The sequence below is a fragment of the Talpa occidentalis genome, unplaced genomic scaffold (assembly GCF_014898055.3).
Source record: "Talpa occidentalis isolate TD23 unplaced genomic scaffold, MPIMG_talOcc4v2.1 talOcc4.2, whole genome shotgun sequence".
Classification (NCBI taxonomy): Eukaryota; Metazoa; Chordata; class Mammalia; order Eulipotyphla; family Talpidae; genus Talpa; species Talpa occidentalis.
The window spans coordinates 92,857,078-92,869,437 of record NW_023602073.1 but is presented as its reverse complement, the minus strand read 5'-3'; the positions used below and the strand labels follow the sequence as shown (position 1 = coordinate 92,869,437).

The window sequence follows — 12,360 nt, the reverse complement described above, 5'->3', positions numbered from 1 at the left end:
GCATCCTCCTACAGGTTCAAAGTATGAAACAGGAAGGCAGATCAGGGAAGGCGATGATGCTAGCCGCATCTGTTACTTTTAGCAGGAAAGTGAAAATTACCGCAACTTCTTCCTTATGTTCTTTTGACCAAAACCAGGTCACAAGGTCAACCATAGCTACCAGGGAAGTTAAAAAAGGTGGAGAACAGAAGTGTTACAATGAACGTGGGGACAGAGTTACTGTGGGAAGTGGTGTAGATGCTTCTTCCCGTTTTTATTCTGTTCCACGATTTAGTTCTCTCATTGTGGGTCTAAATGTATTTATTTCTGAATGTACACAGCAGTCAAAATTTATGCTTAGTCGTTATCTCTTTTTCTAGACAAATGCCAGCATTTTGAAATTCTAAAAAATTTCATTAGATTCCTACTAGTAGTGCACTTGTTTAGCAAGTGTGAATTATCATTTGCCCTTGACAGGAAGCAGTTTGTTCTGGAAAAGTCTGTTTTACCCTGGAGATGAGAACTCATAGAAGCTGGGTGGAGGGGTTGGAAGTACTCCCCCCCCCAGAATCAGCAGCTATACACATGGAGGTGAGAACAATGCTTAGGCAGGTACTCAGAGGAAGCCAAGTTCTGTTTGGCATGGAAGTCGATTATTTTGGATGGAAGCAGAGAATGTTAAATTGGGTCCTTTAATCAGGGAATGATCTGCATGCCTAATGCAAATGTTTATGAAAAATAACCAAGTATTAAGCCAAAACAGCCAACAATTAAAATAAGAGTTAAAAATTGATTTCCATGCCCCGCCTCACAGTCCTTTTAACCCCTCATGCCTGAGGCCATTTCCTGGTGATGTGGATCATCTGTATTGGGGAAGAGACAGGGCACTTTATAAAATGTACTCATTATCCAAAGTTTTCATTAAGGGAAACCTGATTGCTTAGCAATCACAATGGAAAAAAATGATACTTTCTATGTTTTGCATCCTATGTAAGTAACTAGAAATATTTGGGCTTAAAACATCGAATGCAGAGGTCTTCTGCTATTAAACCTTTGCAAACAGTACACTAGTATCACTATGTCTTTGTCATAGGACTCTGACAAGATAGCAGGGTTTGAGGACATAAAAGTACAGGACTCTTGAGGTGTCTCAGGAGAACTGATACCTTTGGTGAAAAAAGATCCCTCCAGCAAATGAGGCTTAGTGGGTGATGTTAGACTAAGACTGTCTTTAGGCTCTGCCTGGTATTCGTCACCTCCTGTGATTCCACAGGACCAAGGTAGAATTTTAGAGTTGAAATGCATCTCAGGAGTTATTTAATCCAAATTTTTGTCCAGTAGCCTTTTAACTGGTATCCTTACTTCTACTTTTATCTCCTATAATCCATTTTCTCACATCACATACACTTCTCACATTGTTTCCCATTGCACCTTGAATCAAATCCAGATGTCTGTGTTCTATAATGACCTTTCGAGTTGATCTCCTCTTACCTTTCCAGCTCTACTCTGTATTCTTTACTTCCTTGCTCAGCCACATCGCATTCTTTTTCTTCCTGAAACATGCCTGCTTCATCCTACCCAATGGCCTTTGTTCTTATTCTTCTCTCTGCCTGGGATGCTTCATCCACCATGGTGAGTTACTTCTTGTCACCCAGAAATTAGTGACACATTCTCAGGAGTTTCTTCTTGCCTGCTACATCTAAGGGAGCCCTATTCCATAACATCTTATCATTATGTAGAAATATTCATTGCATTCATTATCTGAAATTACATACTTTTTCAATTTACTTACTAGTTTATTGTTTGTCTCACCTTTTTAGAATGGGAGCCTGATGAGCACATCAATTTCATTTATTTGGCTCACTGAAGGATATTCTTAGTACCTAGAATAGGAAGTAGCACTTAATAGGGTTTTGGTTCCGCCTCCAGGAAAATGGAGAATTGGAGTCCCCAGAAGAAACTTTGGAATGATGGAGGCTTATTTGAGAATTGTCAAAGAAAGAACAAGAGTGAAATTATAGAAGAGCATCTTGAATAGGTGTTGCTATCAATGCTAATATTCTTTGGCCATTGCAAATTCACCTGAATGACTTTTTGAGTAATATTTAATGCTGGGGTCAAACAATAAATAACCACTGTCTATCAGAATGCACTTACTATACTTCAAGGCAGATTTTGTTCAGACTCTATTTGAATAGGAATATAAATCATTTGTTTTTTTCCAGTGGGGTGGCCCTTGGCATTTTGGAATGGGCATTAGCTGTGTCTGACTTTTCCAAGAGTGGATAAGATGTTTAATATCTTTCACTTTTGTGCACTAATAGTTATAGTGTGCCCCTATCACTGTGATGATTAAAATAGCCCAGAGGTTCACCGATACCCCTTAAAGTGCTATTAAACCTCATTGAGAACCTTAATGAGAAGGTATTCACAGTGTCTTAGCCAATGATCTGAATGCATTAAGGTAAAGGAAAACACTTCCGTTGTTGTTTGTATTTTGGTAAGGTGCCTCTCCATCCTGACCTTTTCCTACAGAACTGGGAAGTCTCCTGGGAAGGCATGGTGTTGTGGCAGGCAGGCCATGGAAGGTGAATGACCTCTGCTGGAGCAAAGTCTGATTCCTGCTCACTTGACAGAATTGTTACGTGGGTACTGGGCAGAAGTGAGTTAAGCTCTAGAACAGACCTCCTCAAGAACAAATTGCCTTTATTTTCCAAACATGCATGGGGCCATGGGTTTGCTGTTGTTTCTTTTTCAGTGTTGTGCTTATCTGTTTCTTCAGATACACACACCTGATCATGCATCCCTGATGCCTGCCCTCATACACTGTAAGGATATCAGGTTTAAAGCTAAGATTATTATTTATTTCTTGCACTGATTCTTTTCTGCCCTGTGACAAGTCCAGTTTTCACTTTACAGTAAAATATAAGACAAATTATCAGCATGGTGTTTCTACATAAAAGTGGGTCCTAAGCTATCTTTATTATAGACGATGCTCTTGTTGGTAACTACATGGCATAGATTTCCCACTGGAGGAATGAAGACACCAGATTTGGGTTATGTTCCCCAGCACTGGTGATGAAAGTGATGTTGATGATAGCAGTAACAATCAATTAATGGTTAAATTTATTGAGTACTTACTATGTACCAAACACAATTCTCTATCTGTCTGTCTATCTGTCTATCTATCTGTCTATCTATCTATCTATCTATCTATCTATCTATCTATCTATCTATCTATCTATCTATCTATCTATCTTTTATCTATGCTTTAACTCATTTAATTTCCATAGTAACTATTATAGGTGACTATTATAACCCTCTTCTATATTAAAAAGAAAAAAGAAAACTGAGGCACGGACAAGTTGATTCATTTACCCAAGCTGTTAAGTATAGCTATGAGTCTACCCTTATGGTTACAGGACCCACAACATGAAAAAGACAGGTGGGTCAGGCCCAGGTGCTCAGTAGTGATGGTGATGGCAGCAAGGTGGAGCACAAGCTCTTTCCTCTCAGGAGGGAGACGCTCTCACTTCCAGTCATTCTGGCCAAACAGGAAAGCAGCCTGGTTCATAGTTGCCAAACCTGACTTCTTTTCAGGGAATGCAAGCAATCCAACAAGTCTCTCAATTTTTAAAGGTTGGCTAGATTTAAAAAATATTCTGTAACCCAAGTGAAATATTGATTTCTGTTATAGAAGAACTTCATGTTTCTGGCCATAAGCTTTTCCTATCAAAACAAAAACTGTAGGCTCATGTCAAAAGTAAAAATCTAGGTGTTGGGTAACTAATCAGGTGGGGTGTGCTGAGTTTTCTCCATTCTCTTTTGGCTCCAAGAATGTTCTTGTTCTGTTTTCTCAAGACACAAACATCTGTTTATGGCCATCCGGCTAATTGGGCCCCATTGAGTGTTCTAATGAAGGCAGAGTGAGCATACCAGTGCATTTAATGCCTGTGGAAATGCATGTTTCTAATTGTGCATCCAGTGAAGGTGGAAAGGTTAAAGTAATGAGCTGCTCTCAAGAGTTCTGGCCAAGAGAGAGAGGGCTTTGTTGTTTCACATTCCATCTTTGTTATTGTCACTGAGATGTGCACTTCTATCCACCATGGCATTGATTGCCAAGAGGGCCTGCTATTACATTTCATTATCATGCCACTTCTGAAGGAGGGGAGTCTGTTCTTACTAAGCAATGACAGTGTGCAGGCAACCATAATCACCCTCCCTCTGCTGCACTCCCCAACATCTTGTATACAGCTGTGAACCTGTGATCGGGTGTATTAGTGCCAATTAATCTGGGGTAGGTTTGCCAAAGGAGGGGGTACTGTACTGTACTGTACAAAAGGATAGTCCCCGAGTTTTCCAAGTACCATTGGTAGAGAAGATAGCGTAATTGAAAGGAACAGACAGGTGAAGAGACTGTGTTTTATGTTTCAGTGGGGGGCTGATAGCTCTAAACTGTTCCTCTCCCCTGCATTCTCAAGTGAGCACAGAGGCAGCATCCAGAATAATTAGGGGCTGGATTTATCTCTAATTGAGGGGATTAGAGCTTAAACCTATGGCTGTTTGAAGACATTGTGTCATTTGGTTGAGTCACACTCACTTAATTTGATGACCATTGGTGTGAAAAAGAATGGCCATTTTAGAAATGAAGGGTTTCTGTGGCAGTGAGACTGAAATGTTTAGGCCTTGGGGGCACAGGATAGTTGGGTGGAGTAGAGGGACGCTTTTACTTTAAATGTTGGTCAAGATCTTACTTTGTCAGATTGTCACAAAATAAACAGAACAATGACTTTGTTTCAGAATTCAAAGACCTGATTGTTAAAAAAAGAATTTTTTCCCAGTATGCCTGCTTTCTGCCACCCTCCTGGGTGTTGTATTACACAGCATCTCCTTAAAGTCAACTCATTTTCAGATTCAGTCTGTCATGTAGATGGGTTGGAGTTAAAATATAATACAAATTCTGGTGTGTGACTATATTTTCAGAGAGAGGGGATATGAGATGAAACTCCAAAACCTTTTTTTGGCTGCCGTGACCTGCCCTCATTGAGTCCCTGCTCAGCCAACTCCCCAATCCCCTCTGGAGCCCCCCACCCCCATCTCCTTACTCACTTTCAGCCTCTTTTTAGCCTCATGGGTTTCTTTTTAGCCTAATGGGTCTTTAGTTTCTTGACCCTTTTAATCTCATGTCTTCCTCTGAGATTTGTCACATTCACTTCCAAAGTGCTTCCAACCCCCAGATCTTTGTTTATAGGTTTGCTCCTACTTGTTCAGTCTCAACTTGATGCCTCTTCTTCAGAGAAGTCACCTCTAGCTATTTTCCTGGCCATTATATCCATTGAAGCATCATTCATTTCTTTGGAATTTTCATAACAATATTTACTCTTTTTTTTCCTGTTTTCCCCACAAGGTTATGAGTTTTCATAAGAATTATAATTTTTAATGAAAATGTACATTTTTGTTAATGCTTTTAATGAAGAAAAATTTTTATCTGCCTATCTAATTAAACATCTTTATTGATTTATTTTCATTAATATATATATTAGTTTTCCATTTGCCATCATAACAATTTATAAACTTGCATCTTAAACAACATAATCATGTTTTTTTTGCACATACTGTCTTCTTTATAATAATTTGGAGCTTTGATTTTTACATTATACCATTCTTATTTAATGGATGCAAAATCCACTCTTAGCTTCCTGAGACTATTAGCAATAATGTTTATGAATTTTTTTTCTTGCATTTTTTTTTACCTCCATGTGGCTTTAAAATACTTATTTGGAACTCTTGTTTTTAATATGAGATGTGTTCCTCAAAGTTTGAAGAGTCATATCTTTGCTCATGTGTAAGGATAGAGCTCTAGAGAGCAAACTGCAAACTCTGTGCATGTTGCTGAGGTCAATTGTGGTGGGCTGGAGATCAGGGTGACCTGTTTGGCTCATTTCACTGGGGCAGTCCAAATATCTGGGCTTTTTCTCTTGGGATATTTCTATTTCCTAGAGAAGGACATTATGATATCTTATTGAGTTCAGGTTACTGGAAAGCAAGTGTGGAAAGAGAGTTGGAGAGCAGAGGCTCTTAGTAATACTTTTACTTAACTATCTAGTTTCACTGTATACCTATAATTAACTGGTCCTGGTATCCTTCAGCTCAGAGAGCCTCTATGTTACATCCTCTAGAGGATAAACATTTATTTTTTCCCATAGTTAAGAAGCAGCAACTGCCTGGCTCTTGGTACTGGAGTTTTTGGAAGGTTCTTATGATTGTCAATCAATAATCTTTATTAACTTTACCTTCACCACTACTTCAAAATGTTCTGGGTGCTGCCAAATCTAGCACCTTCTTGGCTTTCCCTACTACTGATTTAGCAGTTAGCTTACTGCATATGCTAAGCCTGCTGTACCCATTCATTTTCTTCCTAACATCCAGAATTTTGTTTCTTTTCTCTTCTCCTCTATTCCCTTGGTCTTGTGAGGGTTTTATCTTGTCTTGTTTTAAATCTCTTTGCTGTCATTCTAGTAGAGTTTTTGGAGGGAACAGAGATAATCCAACAAGCTGCCATATTTAACCAGAAGTAAACACACAAAATCCCTGATCTTTGCATTTCTTTGAAACTCTCTTGAAGTATTTTAAGTGAAACCAGATTGATTCCAGTATCTATTAAAAATCTTTAAACTATAATATCCCTCTATTTAATTTTATAATTAAATTTAAATGTTCTACAGTTTGTTAATTTCCTCTGTAAACATGGGAATTAGTGTGGGAAACACAATACTTTGACCAAATTAGAGACTGAAAGTTGGTTAGAATACAGCAAAAGAAGTTGTGTATCTCATGCCTGGTAGCATTTTTGTGGTTGAAAGAGTGAAAGCTTGGATCTCTATCTTGCCTCTGTTTCTTAGTAACAGAATAGAACCTAATCCCTTTGAGCCCTAGGTAAAATAGGCACAATATTCCATTACTGCAGTTATCTGAAGGCAGGATTGAGTAAGGATGGATGTAGATTAGCCACAATGTCTGGCATGGGCTAGCACACAGCAGAAGCTGGTTTTCTTCCCTAGTGCTAGAGGAAAGTAGGAAGAATGATGACACTTTTCAGGGGAGGTGGACAGGGATGGGACTAAGAGATACTCTCCATGCCTGAAGACCTTCAGTTAATCTTTTGGTGCCCATCTACTCATGTGGAGCTTTACATGTTTCTGCTATAATAAAGAACTCTGGAAAAAGAGGGCTAGCTCATGGTCAACAGGATAAAGAGAAAAGGGGGAAAAAAGAAGGTGAAGTGGAGGATAAAATGAAGACCATGTCAATGGACATAATGTTGACAGGAGTGACAGTGTTGAAACATCTGGTCACCTAAGCCATACCATCCAGAGTAAATATATGTGGTTTCTAAGTTAACATTAAATTAAGGAGAAAGCACATTCTACTGTATTACCTCAAAAGTGATTATCCAGTTAGGGAATTAAATATTTTTTTTCTTTCTCCTTGGATCTCCTTCTATTGTCTGACTCTGGCAATTCAATAGGACTGTCTAGAAGAACAATAAGGCAAATAAAATAAACTTGAATCAGTCCTTTCAGATACTGGTTAGTAACTCTGGTGAAAGTTTGATAAAGGAGTAAGCAGATGAGCTTTCTTGATGATCAGTAGAATAAACTTATGTTTGCTGCGCCTAATCTTGTTACTGGGGATAATTTTGAGTTGACTTCATGTCAATTTAGAGGAATAATATGTCATTTAGATAAATTATCAACATTTGGAAGTTTCTATTTCTCTAAAAAGTCTAGGTCTGAGTTAAATAGTTGAATGACTTTCAAAATTTTGAACTTGTCAGATTTTAGTGGTTATTAGTAGAGGAACAGAAGAGCAGCAAAGGAATTAGCAGAGGTAATTAGTTACCCGGGAACACAATCTATCAGAAAAATTATAAAGTATAAATGTGCAACCCTGTCCAGGTAGGAAGTCGTTTAGGTCCTGTTCTACAAGGACAGTTATTGCCTATCCTTTGTTGTCATTTAGAATTCTTATTGCAACCCTCAGTTGAATCCTTTCCATGTAAGCACATCTATAGAAATCTCTGTAGGTTTTTTTTTTTAACTTGGAAACTTATGAAGATAACAAAAGGTTTGAAAATAATTGAACCCTTATTGCTGAGTGAGCTCTGCAGCTTATATAACAGTGAAGCATACTGACATGTGGTATTTTATCTGGTGTTATTTGCAATTCTTTGTCCTGAGCCATAGCATAACCCTTAGCCAGGTGTGGTTAACAGAATGGTACATGCCTGGATTTTCTTTAAATCATGCTCTTCTTTCATCATCTTGTTCTACATCATTTCTGGGTTTTAATATCCCATGATGCTCTGCATCTCATTTGAACAATCCCATTCTCCTAGTGAGATGAATATTCTACTTAGGGCAGTTCTCACATATCACTGCTGCAGTTGCACAGAATTTATAACATCTCATTGTTATTTTGATTTGCATTGCCCTGATAATAAAAGGGAATGAACATCTTTTTATGTGCCTACTGGTCATCTATATATCTTCTTTCGAGAAGTGTCTACTTAGGTCTTCTTTCCGTTTTTAAAATCAGGTTGTTTTTATTGTTGAGTTTTGTGAGTTCTTTATATACTCTGGATACCACTCTTTTGTCAGGTATATGGTGTGCAAATATTTTCTCCCATTCAGTAGAGTATCTTTTCTTTTTGATTCAGGTTTTATTCACTATACAGAAGCTTCTTAGTTTGATGTAGTCTCATTTATTTATTTTTCTTTTATTTCTATTGCTATTGGAATTGACTCTCCAAGCACAATTTTGAGGCTGTTGTCAAGAAGTGAATGGTTTCTGTTTTCTTTTATGTATTTTATGGTTTCAGGTCTTAGATCCAAATATTTAACCTATTTTGAATTAATTTTTGTGTTTGGTGCTAGATAGTGACCTAGTTACATTCTTTCACATGTGAGAGTCTAGTTTTCCCAGCACCATTTATTGAAGAGGTTTTCCTTGCCCTGTTGGATGCCCTTGGCATCTTTCTTATTAAGTTATTTGTTCATATATATATATATATATATTTGTTCATATATATATTTTGTTATTTGTCATTTGTTATTTGTTCATATATATATTTTATTTCTGATCTCTGTGTCTCTTCTTGTCCAATAACATACTGCTTTTTTAAGTCATTAATTCAGAAATGGATAAGTCCCAGAACTTTTGGATCAAATAAGGATATGAATTTTATATAGTTGATTAAAAAATAGTGGGAATAGTTTGCAAATGTCATCTATTATCCACAGTGAAGCCTGGGCTAGTTTTTCTTTGCTAGACTTAGTGTTGAATATAAGAAGTCTATCTCTGACAGCCAAAGACTAGTTCATCATTTAGTTTGCTTTGTATCAGTGTAAGAACCTCTGTATCAACAAGCATCTTTAGTTCAGAAGGTTGTTAAGCTTGTCAAATTCTTCCCATTCTCTTATGAAAGACAGTTTTTGAAGGCAAGCATGGTACTATGTGTGAAGGGGCAGGATTTGTCCAAAATATTGGAATAATTTGGAAGGGGAGATTTCTTGTTTTTTTCACCTGAGATTTTACTTCTTTCCAACTTTCAGGATTTCAACATTTAGGACTTTGATATTTTGGGATTGTGAATTTTGAGATTTTAGACTTCAGGGATTTTGATCTTTCAGGATTTCATCATTTGGGATTATGGTATTTGGGTATTGTGTCCTTTGGAATTATAATTGGCACCAGAAATCACGTTAAATAATCTAGTTATGTGTCTTTTTTTTGTAAAGTTTTATAACAATATATTTAACTTCTTGAATTGATAGAAAAGTCAGGATTTCTATTTCTTCTTGAATTAATGTTTTACCTTACATATATTTAAAGAATGTTTCCATATCACCTATATAAAAACTAGTTTGCCTGTTCATTGAAATGTTTTTCTAATTTTTGCTTTATGACCTAACATTTGTTTAATTTTTATAAATTGGCATACACTTCATTCATTATATTCTTTTATCATCTTTTTAATCTACGCTGTAAAGATGGAGTTATAATCATGTACATGTAATACATATAATACACATAATACACATAAATATGTAGTTCTTAACACTAGTCTGTAATACCTTTTAATCCATATCTGTGAGCTGAGAACTGCCCTGCTCAAAGCACCAACACTGGCATGTGTTCCCCAGGCAAATGCTGGCTCTCCATTTACTTACTCCTGAGGATTTGTGCTTTCTCATTGTTTCTGACATCTTAGGAATTTCCTTACTCTCTGGCTAGCTTATGCATGCATTAAAACCATGATTTCATATTTTAACTAGCACTTTTATTTATGCAATATTTGAAGAGGTCTCCATATCACTAGAAAGGTACTTTTGTAATATAATTTGGAAACCAAAATAAGTTAGATCAATCCAGCATCAAACTATGAACTCAGGTGAAAATGACTCTGAATTTAATTTTCCAGTTGAACTGTTCCAGAATGCAGGAGAAAATAGTGTAATTAAAAGACTGACTGGAAAGAGAACTAGAGAGCATGGAAGAGTACTCACTATAAGCTATTTCCTACCTGCCAAGCCATTTTCTGTTGCCACTATTTGAGTTACGGTATCTATAATAAAATTGATATTGCTACTTTTCAAATTTTTGAATTTTTAATAAAGAAACATCTACAAAAATGCTGTGCACAGGATTTCATGCGTATTAAGCACTCAGTGAATGTGAGGTAAGACTGATTCAGCCTCCTGATAGGACTTTGATAGGTACTACCCAGAGTTTGCCTGGAGGTATAGTCCAAGCCCCTATATATGTATTAGTTTCAAAATGAGAATTTACACTAAGTCTAATGGAAATGAAAGCCAATTCTCAGGGGGAATTTCACACTGAAGAAAACTTTCTGATGAGTTTTTAGCCTTGAAATTTTGGCCTTTTAATTGGAGACCTTTAAACACAACCCCCAAAGAATTTCCACAGTTCCAAGGAACATGAGCTCACAATAACTTCAAATATTTCAAACCTGATAGATTTTAGATATCATCCTGATACTTTGTAAATGATGGTTGTACATGTGGGTACTTCCTTAGATGAAGGAATCAAGGATAAATCCATGAACTTACTTCCTGCATTAAAAAGAATTATGCACGATTTTTTTTTTTCTTTTTTAGACAGAGTGGGTTTTAATTGTTAAAGGGCGAGAGGATGACTTTGGGTTCTTTGGGTACACTGACTGGGTAATACCAGGATACTTTGGTATCAGACAAAATGTAGAGGTTTCAACTTGGCTCACTCAGGGTGAGAGCAGATTATCTCTGACATTTACTGGATGGAGATATTCTTGCCACAGGAATGGAGGGCTTTCCAGTTTATTTTAAACTGAGAACTCTTAATTTACTGTGATAGTTGGCTTGGCTGAGTTGCCATTAAAAACTCCCTCATCTTGAAACTTAAAATGAGTCTGAGCCCGGGTAAGGAAGGAAAACTTGATGAAGTAACCCCGGGCAGTGCTGCCCTATGAGTCATAGCAGAGGAAAGACATCAAGGGCTTCTGTCACTGCACGTCTCAAAGACCTTGAATGATGTGGAGAATGGACTCCAACTGGTCACCTAGTCACAAGCATGTCTCACTCCCTGGCTCTTGAACTGCTTCTCATATTACTTCACTGAGGTTACAGAAAATACTACCTTCAGCATATACCACTTTCAGACCCTTTATTTTACACACACATATGTATGTTGAAAGAGAAATGGAAATCAAGGAATAAAGATAAAATGAAGTATTTTCACCAATAGAAAATTTTGAAGGAAAGAAAGGAGTGTAGTTCAAACAAAGAGCTAGGGTATAGACAAAGTTCACTAAAAAAACATGTTATGGATCTACTTGCTTTTCCTTTTTGCCTCTGGAGGGTAATTATGAACTAATATGCTTAAGATGTGTACCATCTAATATTAGGTTCTTATCAAAAACTTGTTACCTAAAATACTTACATTATTAGATTGAGATATAAGTATGTTTACTTTCTGATGATAAAAATGAGTCCCAGAGACTATTTTCAATTATATCTATTGTGTCATCATGAATTCAATAACAATAATTGTTCTATGATTTATTTGACTAGGATACTGGCCACAGAAGAATGAATTCTTAGATTCTGATGCGACTGTTCCCTATCAAGAACATCTTCAAAGCAATAATTGAGAACAGCATCAAAGGGCAGACCCTTTATTAAGCATGTGATATTCTCAAGTGAGATAAAATTTTTTTCTCTTATAACAACATTTAGCAAAGTTTAGTTTCCTATGGAATTAAATTTGATTCTAATCTTCAAATTAAGCAGTAAATATTTTGTTAATTGATCGAAATTAGAT

At 36.7% G+C, this 12,360-nt stretch overlaps 1 long non-coding RNA gene across 1 annotated transcript in view; it reads left to right on the top strand.

Annotated features, from left to right (window-relative positions):
- Positions 1-12,127, top strand: part of LOC129146339 (uncharacterized) — a 106,885-nt gene extending 94,758 nt beyond the window's left edge. Inside the window, exon 3 of the long non-coding RNA XR_008552907.1 lies at positions 12,111-12,127. This is a non-coding gene — a long non-coding RNA (uncharacterized LOC129146339). The remainder of the gene's footprint in view (positions 1-12,110) is intronic.
- The last annotated feature ends 233 nt before the right edge of the window (positions 12,128-12,360 follow it).